At 43.1% G+C, this 14,424-nt stretch overlaps 1 long non-coding RNA gene across 1 annotated transcript in view; it reads left to right on the top strand.

Moving 5' to 3' along the window:
- The first annotated feature begins 1,871 nt into the window (after positions 1-1,871).
- LOC128349324 (uncharacterized) overlaps positions 1,872-14,424 on the top strand; it is a 37,598-nt gene continuing 25,045 nt past the window's right edge. The window contains exon 1 of the long non-coding RNA XR_008318738.1: positions 1,872-1,930. This is a non-coding gene — a long non-coding RNA (uncharacterized LOC128349324). The remainder of the gene's footprint in view (positions 1,931-14,424) is intronic.

Here is a 14,424-nt window from a genome sequence, read left to right as displayed (position 1 = left end):
ATTAGGGAAAGCCTGCATTCCACTGCATCTTTTGGTCCGCCCTTTGTCAATCTGCACAAAAAGGATGGGATGACATGACAGGAGAGATCTCCAGCAATAAAGGTCTCTAGAAGTGTGTGCACAAACACATGGAGCCCTGGTGACACCAGGAACTGGGCAAATCACTTGTTTCCCAACAAAGATAACACATGCAATGGGAGTGATACCACATTACTTGGCAAAAATACCAATGTGCCGACCCAGTGCAGAAACCCACAGAAACCCCGTCCATGGAAACCTTCCTGTTGTCCAGTCATATAATGAAAGAGACAACATGTTTCTCCACAAATCTCCTGTCTGCATCTATCCATTTGCTTGTTTTACTTGAGCAACTTGCAACACACACCTTGGAAAAGTGCCTGGCATGCAAGACCTTTATTTGCGGTTTCCATACAAGACATTTTGACAGCTTCCATCCAGCAAAGGGAAGGGGACACATGTGCAAGGAAATTTTCATTTATAACAACAACAACAACATTTATATACCGCTTTTCAACAAAAGTTTCCAAAGCAGTTTACACAGAGAAATAATAAATGAATAGGATGGAGCCCTGTTCCCAAAGGGCTCCCAATCTAAAAAGAAACATAAGATAGATACCAGCAACAGTCGCTGGAGGTGCTGTGCTGGGGGTGGATAGGGCCAATTACTCTCCCTCTGCTAAATAAAGAGAATCATCATGTTAAAAAGATTCCTCTTTGCCAAGTTAGCAGGGGAGTTAGCAGGGAACACACCTGATCAAGTGCGGCTGCCCTTTCTAAGGTGTTGCATGTGGAATGTGGTCAGTCAGCAGGGCATTGATTTCCCAGGATGCCTGGACAGTGCCTGTATTAGTAAGGTTCTAGTAGATGGTATTGCTCCCGCCAAACATCTAGAGTGGTCCCCTAAACACTGCATGTATATGTATCCAAATCTTTGGCCTTGGCCCCCTGGTTTGCAGGAGCCCCGGACTGGTGTGGTAGCATGTACACCGGCAAAGGGAAGTCTACCATCAAAGAGATAACCCAAAATTTAGGTTACCATATAGACCCTAGTATTCTAAGTATTCTGCTCTATTTTTTTGCACAATTTTGTAGGAGAGGGGAGCCCAGTGTTATAGCCAAGGTCACCCCAATTGGACCGGAGTTGAGGGCCCCAAAGGCCAGACTCAAGCCTGTGTCCAAAATCATCATTCCGTTGAGAGAGTCGCTGCTGTTAGGTATCAGTGCATTCTGAGTGAACTGGTCAATTTTTGAGAAACAGGCAAGATTGCCTGTCCTGCGTTACAACTGTTACTCCCCACCACAGTGCTTATGCAGCTTGCTATGTTTGCTGCAATTGTCACCATTGATTTCTTGTTTCATATATATTTACATGCAATCATTAAGTATATTTACACACAAACCACACACACACACACACACACACACACACATATGCTACTTAGATTGGTGTTTCTCATGTATAGGATTAGTGTTCCCCACTTGACATCTTTGACTTGTTAACACCTCTTGGGGGCAGAGGCGCCTCAGGATTGCTCACACAGCAGAGACAAATCTGCAAAGCTCAGAAATGCAGATTGCCTTAGGAACACAAGGAGAACAATTCCTTCCAGATAACAGACTACAGCAGTAGGAGGTGGCTCTCCGTCTCCTGAAACCCAGCTCTGAAAAACAAACAATTGTCATGTGTGAGCATGTTTTCTGACACAAGTGAATGGACACTTTTAAGATTCATGACGGACATTGCTATTTTGAAAGAACTTGATGTCCAGATCTAAGGATGCAATGACTATAAGAACCGAGCTTTTGGGGCATGGCTTTGGCAACCTTTTGCTCACTATGCCTGCTTCAAGCCTGTCTGCCCCTCATGGACTCAGGAAATGCTCACACCTATGGGCCACGACAAGACTAGGTAATATGCTGTCCTGGGATACAACTCAGCCTTTGCTTCCTCACCCCTTCCCCCTAATAAACTCTGGCATTCTGCCACCCCACTCCTAAGTAGCCCTCCCTTTTCATTCCTTTTCCTCTATCCTTTGTTAGGTTTTGTTAGTTAGTTTAACTCTGAAATCACATGCAACCAACCAACACATTTATTAGTTAGGAATATGTGCACTATACTATGCTAAGAAAGATGATTGACCTGCTTGAATTACTTGATCAGTGCTATTGCTTAGAACACCAATTTCCCTGAAATTTCCTAGAGTGTCTTTGCTCCTTTCTACATGTGTGAACAGATCATACATGGCTACCATATGAAAGAACTACTAGCTGGGCCAGGCACAGTGCATCTGCACCTCTGGTCGGCCCACCCACCCACCTGCTGCCTTCTTCCCTGCCGGCCCATACACTGCCTTTTTTTGTCCCACCCACCACTTTCTGGCCTGCTAGGCGCTGGCTTATCTCTCCCCCCCCCCCGCTTTCTGGTGGGTGGGCTTCTTCTCCTTCCTTCCACCCCCCGCCGTTTCTAGCTGGCTGGGTGCTGGCTTCTTATCCTCGCCCCTGCTTTTAAGCGGGTGGGTGGGCTTCTGCCAGTTTGTGGCTAGAGTGCCAGTTTGTGGCTAGAGTGAACAAGCCTTATTCTCATTGCCAGCCCTAAAGCATGCACAGAGTGTGAATCATGCTTGGCTCACAACACCAGCCCCTTCCCCTTGGGTGCAAGCATACAGACTCAGTCATACCTAATGAGAAGAACCATCCTGGGTTGCACCTGAATGATGTTTGGGAAGGTACAGGGACATGTTTGAAAGCACTGTGTGACAACAACCTGTGCAATAGATGTACGTCCCTTCTCCCAAGGACCAAGGAGGACCACTCTTTCATGAGAGTGACAGGCCATAGAGACAACCATGCTGGACGGAGGCCTGTTGCCACTCAGCCCAGTTGCTAGATCCCTGCAAGCCCCAGAGAAGGGTATCCTGGCAACACCTTTCCAGGTCCTGGTGACTGCCGCACAGCAAGAATGCTCCATCTGGCAGTTCTAGTCTCCCTGAAACACATACCCATGTTTGTTTGTTTGTTGCCCCACATGGGCACCTGGCTTGCCAAGGATCACTCTCCATGTGTGCTCTGCCCTGGGATGCCCCGCAGGGGCCGATTTACATACACCACAATGCCAGGCTGGCATTGCCAGCCCAGGCCATTTGAATGTGGACTAGGATCTATACCAGGTGTTTCCCTGCTCTGCCCACCCGAGACCGCCTAAACACATGGAGTGACCTGGACTCCTTGGGAGTCTGGAAGGATTGAGTGGAGATGGGAAGGTACCGAGCATGTGTTCTATTATTAACCAAAGATTCTGGGAGCCCCAGGGCCCCTAGAGTTGGATGGCCTACCTCATGAGAGTGCATTCCAACAGAAACCCAAAGCTCATAGAGCCTCTGGTCCTCCCCAGTGGACTGGCCCACTCATGAGAGAGCTAATCCCCAGCTGGCAAGCTGACACGGGGACAGGTGTGTGCTGGGTCTTCCTCGACTGCTTGGCCCAGGTCTACCATTCCACTGAAGAGCATCCTTTTTCACAGTGGATAAAACCCCAGGATCCTTTGCCTGCCCTCATGTGCATGTTCTCTCCTGCGAAGTCATCATTTCCTGGAGCAATAGCAAACTAGTGCCCCTTTGCATCCCTCAAAAATACACATACTGGGGCAACTGTAGTGATGTTGGCCCAGTTATATTGCTGGATATAATATTCAGGTCAGCAGGTGTTTGGTGCACGAAACTTTGATTATCCATAATCAAGCTGCTTTTCCCTCTGTGCAGTTTGAAATATATATTCACGAGGGTAAATACATTTGGCTGTCTATGAGAGGAAAAGTGGGGACAAAAATATTTTAAACCAGAAAAATGGCCATTGGCAAAGGGTTAAGAACCGCTCCCCCATAGCTGTCCAAATTTCAGGATGTAGGTTGCTTTTCCATTAATAACTCCCAATGGGTTGGGTTTGTTGATCATTTGTCTTTTCAATGATCCTTCTCCTCACAATCATTAGTCAAATTGTAAGGCAATTGTTCTTGCCAGCTATTTTTACTGTCACTTCTTCATTCTTGAAGGTGAATCAGAGAACATGGCTATTTCATATTCTGAAATTTTAAACAAGGTAGAAAAGGCTGTTATTCATCTCAGAACAAACATCCTAACAGCACTCTGAGGAATGATAAACCACAAAAACGTACCTTCTGGCATTTCACTGAAATAGAAACCACTAGCTGCACTGTTTGTGTGCATCCTGGAAACTTGATGTGCACTGTGAATTGGATTACTGGGGATATTCAATTGGAAATAGCATAAAATTTCATGCTGGTCTTTTAAAAATAAAAGACCATGCATAACAAAAGGCTACACTGCTGTCATGGTAGAATATCTTCCAGTACCAGCAGCTATCACTTTAATAGTGTCCACCTCCTCTGCAAATTAAATTAAGGCTGCAGTCCTAAACATTTGGAAGTATGCTCCACTGAATTCAAACCACTTCTGAGTTAAACATGGTTGTAAATGGGCAGAATTGTAATCCTCCTTCTACCAAAATAAAGCATCCCAGTGGTGGGAACACAGAATTGGCTATAACTCTCTTTTAACCTTCTGTAAATTTCTCTAACTGTCCAATCCTTAAACCACCCAGAAGGGAATATAGTGAATGGCTGTGATTTAATGGGCAGCACATAACTCTTCTGAAGATACATGGCTTACAAGCAATGGATTAGCATGTGCCTTGTGGCCGTGATCTGGAATTGTGGGTAGAATCTGCTCCCACTTATCTTTATAAGGAGACTCGTATACGACTCCACACTGTTGTGTGGCATTATCCATTGGTCAGAAAGGAAGACGTCTAGCACATATATGAAATCAATAGTCCAGGAGAGGTATACGGCATGATTTTCTCATGAGCTTTCCCCACTCTTGATGTCACTGGGAAGGAATGGGAAATATGCAGAAGAGATGAATATACTAAGGGCTGAACAAGACAGTGCAAGAGACACAGAACTGCTACCACTCCATCTCTCTCTCTTTCCCTTCTCTGTCAGCATTGCATTGCATCCTGTGTGTTGCCCAACTATTCCCTGTGTGGAGGAGAGTACCTCACAGTGTGATAATGTCACAAGTTCAGTTATACTAGATAAAAAGGCAAGAAGGGGAGAAAGACAAAGTGGTGGCAACTTCACCTCCCTTGTGATGTCTGCTCCCTATGAATCTGAGAATCAGTGCCCAGAGCCACCATATTAAATGGCTTCCTGCAAATGATCCTCCTCTTCCTCTTTGTAGTTCTTTCGAATGATTGTGATATCACAGCAATATATGGAACCATTTATATGATGGTGCCTTTGTGGTGTAAGCACTTGGCTCCTTCTGGTTCCAAGGCTTATTAGACATGCTTAATTTGGATGGTGTGAGTATTTGGCTCTGCTTGGTTCGATTCCCTCTTAAAATTATATCTTTCTTCTACAAATACATGATTACATTGGATTGTTGTTTGGAAAAAGAATGCTGTTGCTATGAACCAGATACACTGACCTTTTGGTGTATCTATCCCAGTACCTACTGGCGTGTCTAGTAGTAGTTCTTCAATCTTAGGAGGGCCTGTTTCAGCATCTTTCAACTGCTGATGCTAGGAACTGAAGCTGAGATGTGGGTTGTGAGAGAGTATTCTTAGAAGATATTCACATGCACAGGCAAAACTGGGCTAAGGAAGCCCAGCCTGGTTTTGTCTGCCCATGTGTACCACTGGGATTGTGCCTGATCCCAGTGGTACCTTGGCAGCAAACCCGCCTCCAGTGCCACCCTCTTAAATAGGGTAAGGAGAGCAAGCGCTCTCCTTACCCTATTTACTGATAATCTACCAGCCCCGGCTAGGTCTTGCAGACTGCGGAGCTCCTGGCTGACTTCGAGGAGGAGAGGGGGGATCCCCATAATGCACCACATGCTTGCATGCTGCCTTTTAGGAGTTATGGGGGCAGGGTGATGTGGGGTGATTCATCCCGGCACCACAACCCTTGGAGCTACCGGCAGAAGCCAGCAATCATCTGGGCTGATCCAGCTGCCCAGCAACAAGAAGCGGATCATCTGTGGGGAGGGAAGCTTTTCAAGGCTTCCTCCCATTGCCCCTTCTAGCCCTTCTCACAGATCGTGAGAAAAGGCTCTTAGTGTTTGCTTTCCCTCATACTTTTACCATGTGCAAATTGTAGGTAGTCGAAATTCCTTTCCTGACTCAGGCCAGGTTACTGGATGATCTCCCTGATCAGTCTAAACCAATTCTGCAACATGAGGGAAGACTTTCGTGCTGAGTCATCCCTTTCCTGTGCTCTGAGACGCAGACTGGATGGTTTAAAAGTCTGTAAATTTAAAGACCTGAAAGCTAAGAAAAAGATTCTTCGAAACCCCAGAAGTTCTGGTCGGTTCTTGCTGTCACCAAGCACTCTAAGACTTGCCTAGAACTGTACCCTTAGATTGAGTGCAAATGCAAAAATCTTCTCCCCCTTTTTGCTAACAGGCAAGACTAAACAGAAAAAAACCACCTTTCCCTCCCATGTGTTTTGCCTGCACGTGGAGCTAATTTGGCCAAGTTGTCTTTGAGACACAATTTGTACCAGAGAAAATCCCCCTCCTTCTGCTGGGTCAATAATCAACCCTCTGAGGCTTGTAAAAAGAACAGAGGGGGGGGAAACTTATTCAATTACTACAGATTGGTTCCCTCTGAGGTTTTTTAGCTTTTTAGAAACACTTAAAAAAACTTAATTGATTACAAGAATACTTCAAAAACACCCCGAATGGGGCAATATACTTTAAAACCTTAGATACTCTGTTGTAAAGAACAGATATTTAGGAAAATGCAAAGCACACACCAAAGAACTAATGTAAATTCTTACTGAAACACTTTCTCCTGCCCTAAATTCCGAAGCCCCTAGCCTTGGCTTCCTGTTCCCTTAAACTCACCAAGCTCCTGATGAGAATCAAGCCTCCTGCTTATATCTCACCCCAAGCGATTATCCTGCAGCTCTGCCATGAAACATCTGGCCTCATGCTAGTCTGCACTCTCTACATAGACTTACTTTCATGTTCCCAGAAATCCCAGCAACAGCTCTCTAGTCCAGCCACCTCCTGGACTGATTGGGTGAGCCTGTCAGTCAGGACAAGGGTTCTCTTCCTGTTAACTCTTTTGAGGCAGGGGAGGCTATTAACTAAACCATAATAATGTAAACCAAGTATAATGGGGAGGGGGGACTTATGTTTTCACTGCTAACAGAACAGAGACAGGTTCATGGTACTAAGTACTCTATTTGTTGGGGAAAGGACAGATACCACTTTTTGGCATATGCTAAAGACCCAGGAATCAACCCATTTTTGCTCATTGTTTTTTCTTTAATATATTTCCAGCCCCCCTCTGAATTAAAGTAAATGAAATTGAACAAGGAGCCTAAATCAGTAAATGGGCCCATCAAGGGTGGACATTCTATCCTGTTCTGTTTAAAGTATTTATAGAGGATGCAATTGAAGTATAAAATAAAAGACATATAAGACCCAGGCATTACAGTAAATGGGAAGGAAATAAAGTAGCTACACTTTGCTGATAATATAGCCATAATGGCAGATACTGAAGGAGAACTGCAGAAGATATTAAGTTCAATGACTTCAATTTAGTTTTTCAGCAAAATAGTCTAAAAAGAAATGAGAATGCAAGAAAGATATTAGCAACAAATAACAAACCCTCTGTTGTAGTATGAGTGAGTGAACATGTGTATAAAATGAATGGAACAGACTTTCCCCCTTCAATAGCCTCTGTGTAGACACTGCAGCTTCCAAAAATCTACCCAACAGTATTATCTAGCCTATATTACTAGTTGGTTAACCAAAATATCATGAGGAACTTTGTTAATCAAGATAAATTATCTCCACAGTATTCCCACAATCCATTAGTCTCGTAACCCAATGTTAAAAAAGAGATAATCTGGCAGTTTATTCTTGACAAATCCATGTTGACTATTAATGATCACCACATTGTTACCAAGATGCGTACAGATTTACCTTTATAATTTGTTCCAGCATCTTCTGTGGTATCAAAGTCTCACTGACTGGTCTGTAGTTTCCCAGATGCTCCCCCCCCCGCCATTTTTTTTTTTTAAAGACTTGGAAAACAGTTCATTTCCAATTGCACTTCACCTATTCTTCAAGATTTGGCAAAGGTGATAGTTCTGAGAGTACAAGAGCAAGCATTTTTAGTACCCTAAGATGCAAGTCATCAGGCCCTGAAGACTTGAAGGTTAAGAAGTGTTTCTCAGACCCTCTTTATCATTAGACTGAAGTTCCAGCCCTTAGCATTCATGTTGCTGTTGTGAGTATGCACACAGTTGCTGTTTTGGAAGACCAAGGTGTAGAACCCAAGGGGAAATAATTGTGGTATGCAAGGATAAGGCAGTGGAATGGAATCAGGAATATTAATAGTTTAATGAAACTGATATTATGTACAAAGAGGCAAGTGCGGACTGCTTCTTGCTGCTGGCCGCTTGTTAGCCCTGCCTCTACTTCAAGACTGGAATACAAGTAACTAAAGCCCCATTCAAAAGCTGGCCTGGATAAAGGAATGGGTTAACCAAAAACACCACACAAGGCAAAACAGGATTTGAGAAGTGCTGCCTTCTCTTGTCACCCATGAACATTTCACCATCCAGATTCCTGAACAACAGGTCTATTGTTTCCTTCCTCTTCCTCCAAACAATTTTTTTTTTTAAAGACTGAAAATATTCACTTGCCAGGAATATGTCCCTGGGGTTACACATCATGGAGACACGTATTGTATATCATGTCAGCCACTGTCCCTCCAAGTCCTATTTTGGACAATGAGCCAGCGTGGTGTAGTGGGTAGAGTGCTGGACTAGGACCGTGGAGACCCGAGTTCAAATCCCCATTCAGCCATGAAACTAGCTCGGTGATTCTGGGCCAGTCACTTCTCTCTCAGCCTAACCTACTTCGCAGGGTTGTTGTGAGGAGAAACGTAAGTTTGTAGTACACCGCTCTGGGCTCCTTGGAGGAAGAGCGGGATATAAATGTAATAATAAAATAATAATAATAATAATAATAATAATATTTGTTTGTATTAGTCCTTTTGCACACTAGAACTGTGCAAACACTAGAACCTGTCCTTCCTTCCATTTATAATACAGCCATTGCTAATTAAACATAGATTTGCAAACTAAACATAGATTCAATTCATTTATTCCATTTTGGTGACCTCTAATAAATCCTGGATTATCCTGTTTAATTTTAAGGGGATTATGTATCATAAGAAAAAATGCCAGTTTTTATTATATCATCATTCTAAAACTTGCAACGAATGTTAAGGAACAAAAAGCGGATATTGAGCACCAACCTTTGATCATCGTTTAAGAAATGGAATTCTCATTCCAAGTAGAGGCCCTTCAGCACCTGCCCGGTACCTTTTTACTCAACTCCATTCTTTAATTTCCACTGCCATGAGCAGAGCAGAGCACAGGCTGATGGTCTTGAACAGATAAATGACAAAATGAGAAGTTGAACCAGAATGTTTTCCAGTGACCCAGAGAGATGAGAGAGCATTCTCTTGGAAGATAATGCACTTCCATCAGAAACAGCACAGCCTAAAATAGTAGAGGAGAACATCAGTATTCTTAGCCTACATAGTTTTATATATGAATTGGTAACTTAAAACCAGAGTTCATAGACTGAGGAAAATTTCCCTTGGCATAGGGAAATTTTGTTGGAAGAAAGGGATGAGAGGATGAAAGGGGAAAACTTTCTCAAAAGAAGCGGCAAGCAGCAACTCCTGTTTTGACAAATTCAAGACAGCTCAACTTCCTTTTCCTGTTATGGGTCCAAAATGTACTCTGAACATGTGTTGTTAGCCCTGATCTTCTTCATGTAGTTTCGTCAATAGAAGCTTTGGGACTAGACTGGATTGAGACTGCAGTGTGGAAAGAGGGAATACGCCCACCATGGTTCTGATCTGGATCAAGGTTGCTTGTTGCTGTTGTATAGCAAAGGAAGAAAAGTCCCATTGGTGCTAGGGGTGTGCATGGAAACGTTCTGGGCAGTTCAGTTTGAGTTCGAACCGCACTCAAACCAAACTGCCTGGTCCATGAGCCAGTTCATTAGAATTGGCCGGCAGTTTGGTTCGTGCCTAGAACTGGGTTGAACTGGTTCTACCCAGTTCTAGTGCTTGCAAAGGGGAATCCTTTACAAGCCTCAGAGGAACCCTATGGGGTTGGGAAAGGGTGGGCAGGAAGGTGGATGGGAGGTTACCTTATGCAAGTTACCTTTTTACCTTATACCTTATGGTGGCAGTGCATCTCCTCAGCAGTAGCAGCAGGCTGGTGGCGGCTCCCCTAGCCACACCGGCACACCATGCATCAGTCCAGGTTGGTGGGGGCCTGGTTCAGGACTCCGCCAGCCCATAATGATGGGAGGAGTGCCGATGGCACCTAGGGGAGCCACCAGCAGCCTGCTGCAGCTGCTGAGGAACCATGCCACTGCACATAAGGTAACATCCTGCCCACCTCCCCACCTGCTGTTTTCCAACCCCATTGGGTTCCCCCAATGCTTTTAAAGGGGAATCCTTACCAGATGTGTGTGTGTAAGCACTAGAACCAGCCAAACAAGGCTGCACCAGTTCATTCTGAATTGGGCCTGGTTCAGCTTGAACTCAGACCAGCCCCCCTTTTTGGAGGGCCAGACTGGTTCTTGGAGCTCAAACTGGTCAAATTGGGACTTGTTCAAGCTCAAACTGATTCATATATCCCAAATTGGTGCCAACGGGAGCTTTCCTCCTGGGCCAAATAGCAGTTGTTGTTGTTGTTGCTGTTGTTGTTATTCATTCTATTTCTATAGTGCCCTTCCAAAAATTGCTCAGGGCGGTTTACACAGAGAAATAAAAAAGAAATAAGATGGATCCCTGACCCCAAAGGGCTCACAGTCTAAAAAGAAACATAAGATAGACACCAGCAACAGTCACTGGAGGTACTGTGCTGGGGATGGAAAGGGCCAGTTAATCTCCCCCTGCTAAATAAAGATAATCCCCACCTTAAAAGGTGCCTCTTTACCAAGTTAGCAGGGCCCCTAATCCATATTAGGACCAAAGCAAAGCCCTTCCCTCCATGATATATTCCCAATCCAGATCTTCCCCCTTCAGCTGCTAATGACTAAAATAAACCAGCATGTTAGGGCCAGCAATACATTAAATTCTCATGTAGTGGGGGGAGGAGCTAGCTTAAGATGGTGGATGGTAGCTTTTTCTCTGAGCTCCTCCAATTCAGTCAGTAATTTGTTTTTATTCTACATGCCTCTGAGTAGGTTTTTATTTGAACCTCTATTATGAGGCTTGATTTTATCTTAGATAGTCAGCCGAAGTTTTGTCTTCGCTATTGGAAGGCTGTATAAGTTTAGATAACTGTTAATTGGGCTCTGGTGCAGAATATAGGTGATGGGGAAGAAACAAACAAAAAATAAATCAAAGCCCAGGAATAAAAATCTCCAAGGTTAAAGTAAGGATTCCAAAACTGAAAACAATGTCGACACTGCAATACAAACGAAGATTGATACTTTCTATTTAACATTTCAAGCTGTAAGTACAGTGAATGCTCACAGAGATAATGCTGTTAACATAAGCAAAAACTTGGGACTGGAAACGGGGACATGTTTGTTGAAGGACTGTTGTGGCTATGCACAGAAATCCGTTCACGGCAAGATTCAATTCTCTTTTCTGAATACAAGTCATCTAAAAGACCCTCTATCTATATCTTCCGATGAGTCTGCAAATCTGACCATCAATTCTACAACAAAAACGCCCACAGCTGTTACAACTGACGAACTGTTTGTAAGAATGTCTGCTCTCATTACAGAGACCTTGATATATCTTTTTCAGCATTTTTCAAAGATTGCCTTGAATATGGACTCTTTAAATGCTGAAGTGAAAAAATTAACCAAGGTAATAATCTCAGGCAATTCATATGGTAGTAAAACTTCACAACCAAACAAAAATAATCAAGGTGTGGATGTTCAGACTCAAACTTCTTTTTTGGAGCAAAAAATAGACCAGTCTTTACTAACTTTGGGGAAAGATAGAATCACAGTACCACCTGAGTTGAATCAAAGAACGTCACATATAATTTACCAATCAAAACAAATCATTCTAATTATTTATCAGAATCGTGTCAATACTCAGCGTTGGTCTACAAAACAAAAAATAAGAGGATCCATAGCTCAAATTTTGAATTTTCATATTCAAGCAGTGGATTTGTTATCCTTTTCAAGATTATATGTGCGAAATCCACGTGTACTCAAACTGCAACTTAGATTTGAATGTACACTAATCCCGGAATCGTTCTTCAGAATGCGGGACTTCTTAAGTAAATGGGAGATTTTCTCCAGAAGGGTATTTAACTCAATCCCATCTAGGAGCCTTGAAGGAAAACACATAAATACTATGAAGAACTTCAAGGATGATTGTTTTAGCCAGATCAACAGTGATAGTAAGAAGGGACTTCTACATTGCGTTCCAGTGGATACTCGGAACCAGCACACACAGACAGTGACAGATGGGCAGACGAGGACTCCAAATTCTACAACTGGTCTGCAGTCTATTAACCCAAATGAACTTGATGACTCAGAGTTTGTCACACTTTCAAAAATCGAGGAGCCACTTGATGATATGCACTCCTCACCTCTCCCTTCTAATTATACCCAAAGTATTCATAAGATTAGGACAGAGTCCTTGGCTGTAGACGTAAGATTAAACTCCAATGTTAATCCTGAAAGAAGGGGTGGTAAAAGCCCACGCAGGACTTCCATTGCCTTTTCTGAGAACTCCCAACTAAAATATAGAGACCCGGCTGCTTAATCACAAAGAATGGATGCATTTACGGCTGAGGTCAACCAAAGGCCAACTACAAGGTTTGCGCTAATGGATGACCCTCACTTTGTTAGATTTGCATATCTGTTTGCAACACCATATGCTTCTTCTTCTCCTAATGGTGATGGCCATGAAGAGTCATCAACCTCAGTTAGAAATTCAGTAAACGAGTCTTTAAATTTATTACATCCACAACTGGACCATTCCTTTCAGGGGAGTTCAGCCCTGTAGAAGACCTGCACCCCCCGGAGCACAACATGACAACATGCCAATACACTAATGCCAATTGACAACCACATGACTATTTCACGCTTCTTTCTTGGAACATTAGTGGCTGGCGTAAAAAAAATGATGGATCCTGATTTCATGACCTTTATTTCTGGTTATGACCTAATATTCTTACAGGAGACTTGGATGAAGGATAGTTTTGATCTCCCTAACTATGATGTCTTTTTGATTCCAGCTACCCCAAGTGATAGCGGGGGCAGAAATTCTGGTGGGCTGGCTACCCTTATCTCTTCAGATCTAAAGGTTAAAGTTAAAAAATTGCCTTCTCATAAAAATTCAATGTTGGCAATATTGATAACATACTTTAACCATCAGATGATTTGTGTCAATGTGTATTTGCCCATACTGAGAGACAGTACTCAAGTTAGGTTGCAGTGGAATTCTGCTGAGTTATATCTTAAGCATTTAATTTCCTTATACCCATCAGCCACATTTATTTTGGGGGGTGGCTGTAATGCAAGATTGAATCATAATGATTTGGTGCTCTTTGACGGTATTGCTTTGTGCCCCCCAATGTCTGATGCTAACCCTCATATTTTCACGTGCATCTCTATAGATAAGGTAGGCAATTATGCAGGGCATATGCTAATGCAAACCATCAATAACTTAGACTTATTTCTACTAAATGGCGCTGTCAAAGGTGATCACCCAGGACAATATACCTTCTTTTCTGGGAGTAAACGATCAAATATTGATTATGTAGCAACATCCCGAGATCTCCTTGAAAGGATAATTGAATTTAAAGTCATACCGAGACCCGAAAGCGATCACTTTCCTATTATGCTAAATTGTACCCTGTTGGATTCTGAGTTTAAAAGACCGTCAGACACCGTGTGTGCGTGCAGTAATCCAGAGATGGCTATAGGTGTCCAGAGAATTAAATGGTCACAACATTCAGCGCAGATAATTAATTATTGGTGTACCTCTGAAAATGGAATGAGGATATGTGAGCTTTTAGTGCTGTATCTGGGGAATCTGAATTGTAATCCTGATGTGCTTACTGAGCAATTAACAGTATGCGATGAAAATACATTTGTAAATTACAAAGTTTTAATCCAACTTAGACCATTATTGACTAGATCACACTCGAACGATGCCAGACAGCTTCCAAAAAGCAACAAAAAATGGTTCGATCAGGAGTGCGTAGCAGTAAAAAGAGCCCTAGTAAAGTTATCAAAAGGTCTTAAACATAACTCTTCTCTACAATTGAGGCATGAAATATTACAGCGCAAAAAAGAGTATAAA

This window comes from Hemicordylus capensis, chromosome 3, assembly GCF_027244095.1.
Source record: "Hemicordylus capensis ecotype Gifberg chromosome 3, rHemCap1.1.pri, whole genome shotgun sequence".
NCBI lineage: Eukaryota > Metazoa > Chordata > Lepidosauria > Squamata > Cordylidae > Hemicordylus > Hemicordylus capensis.
Note: the sequence above shows the minus strand (reverse complement) of the source record. Positions and strands in the feature narration are given on the sequence as shown.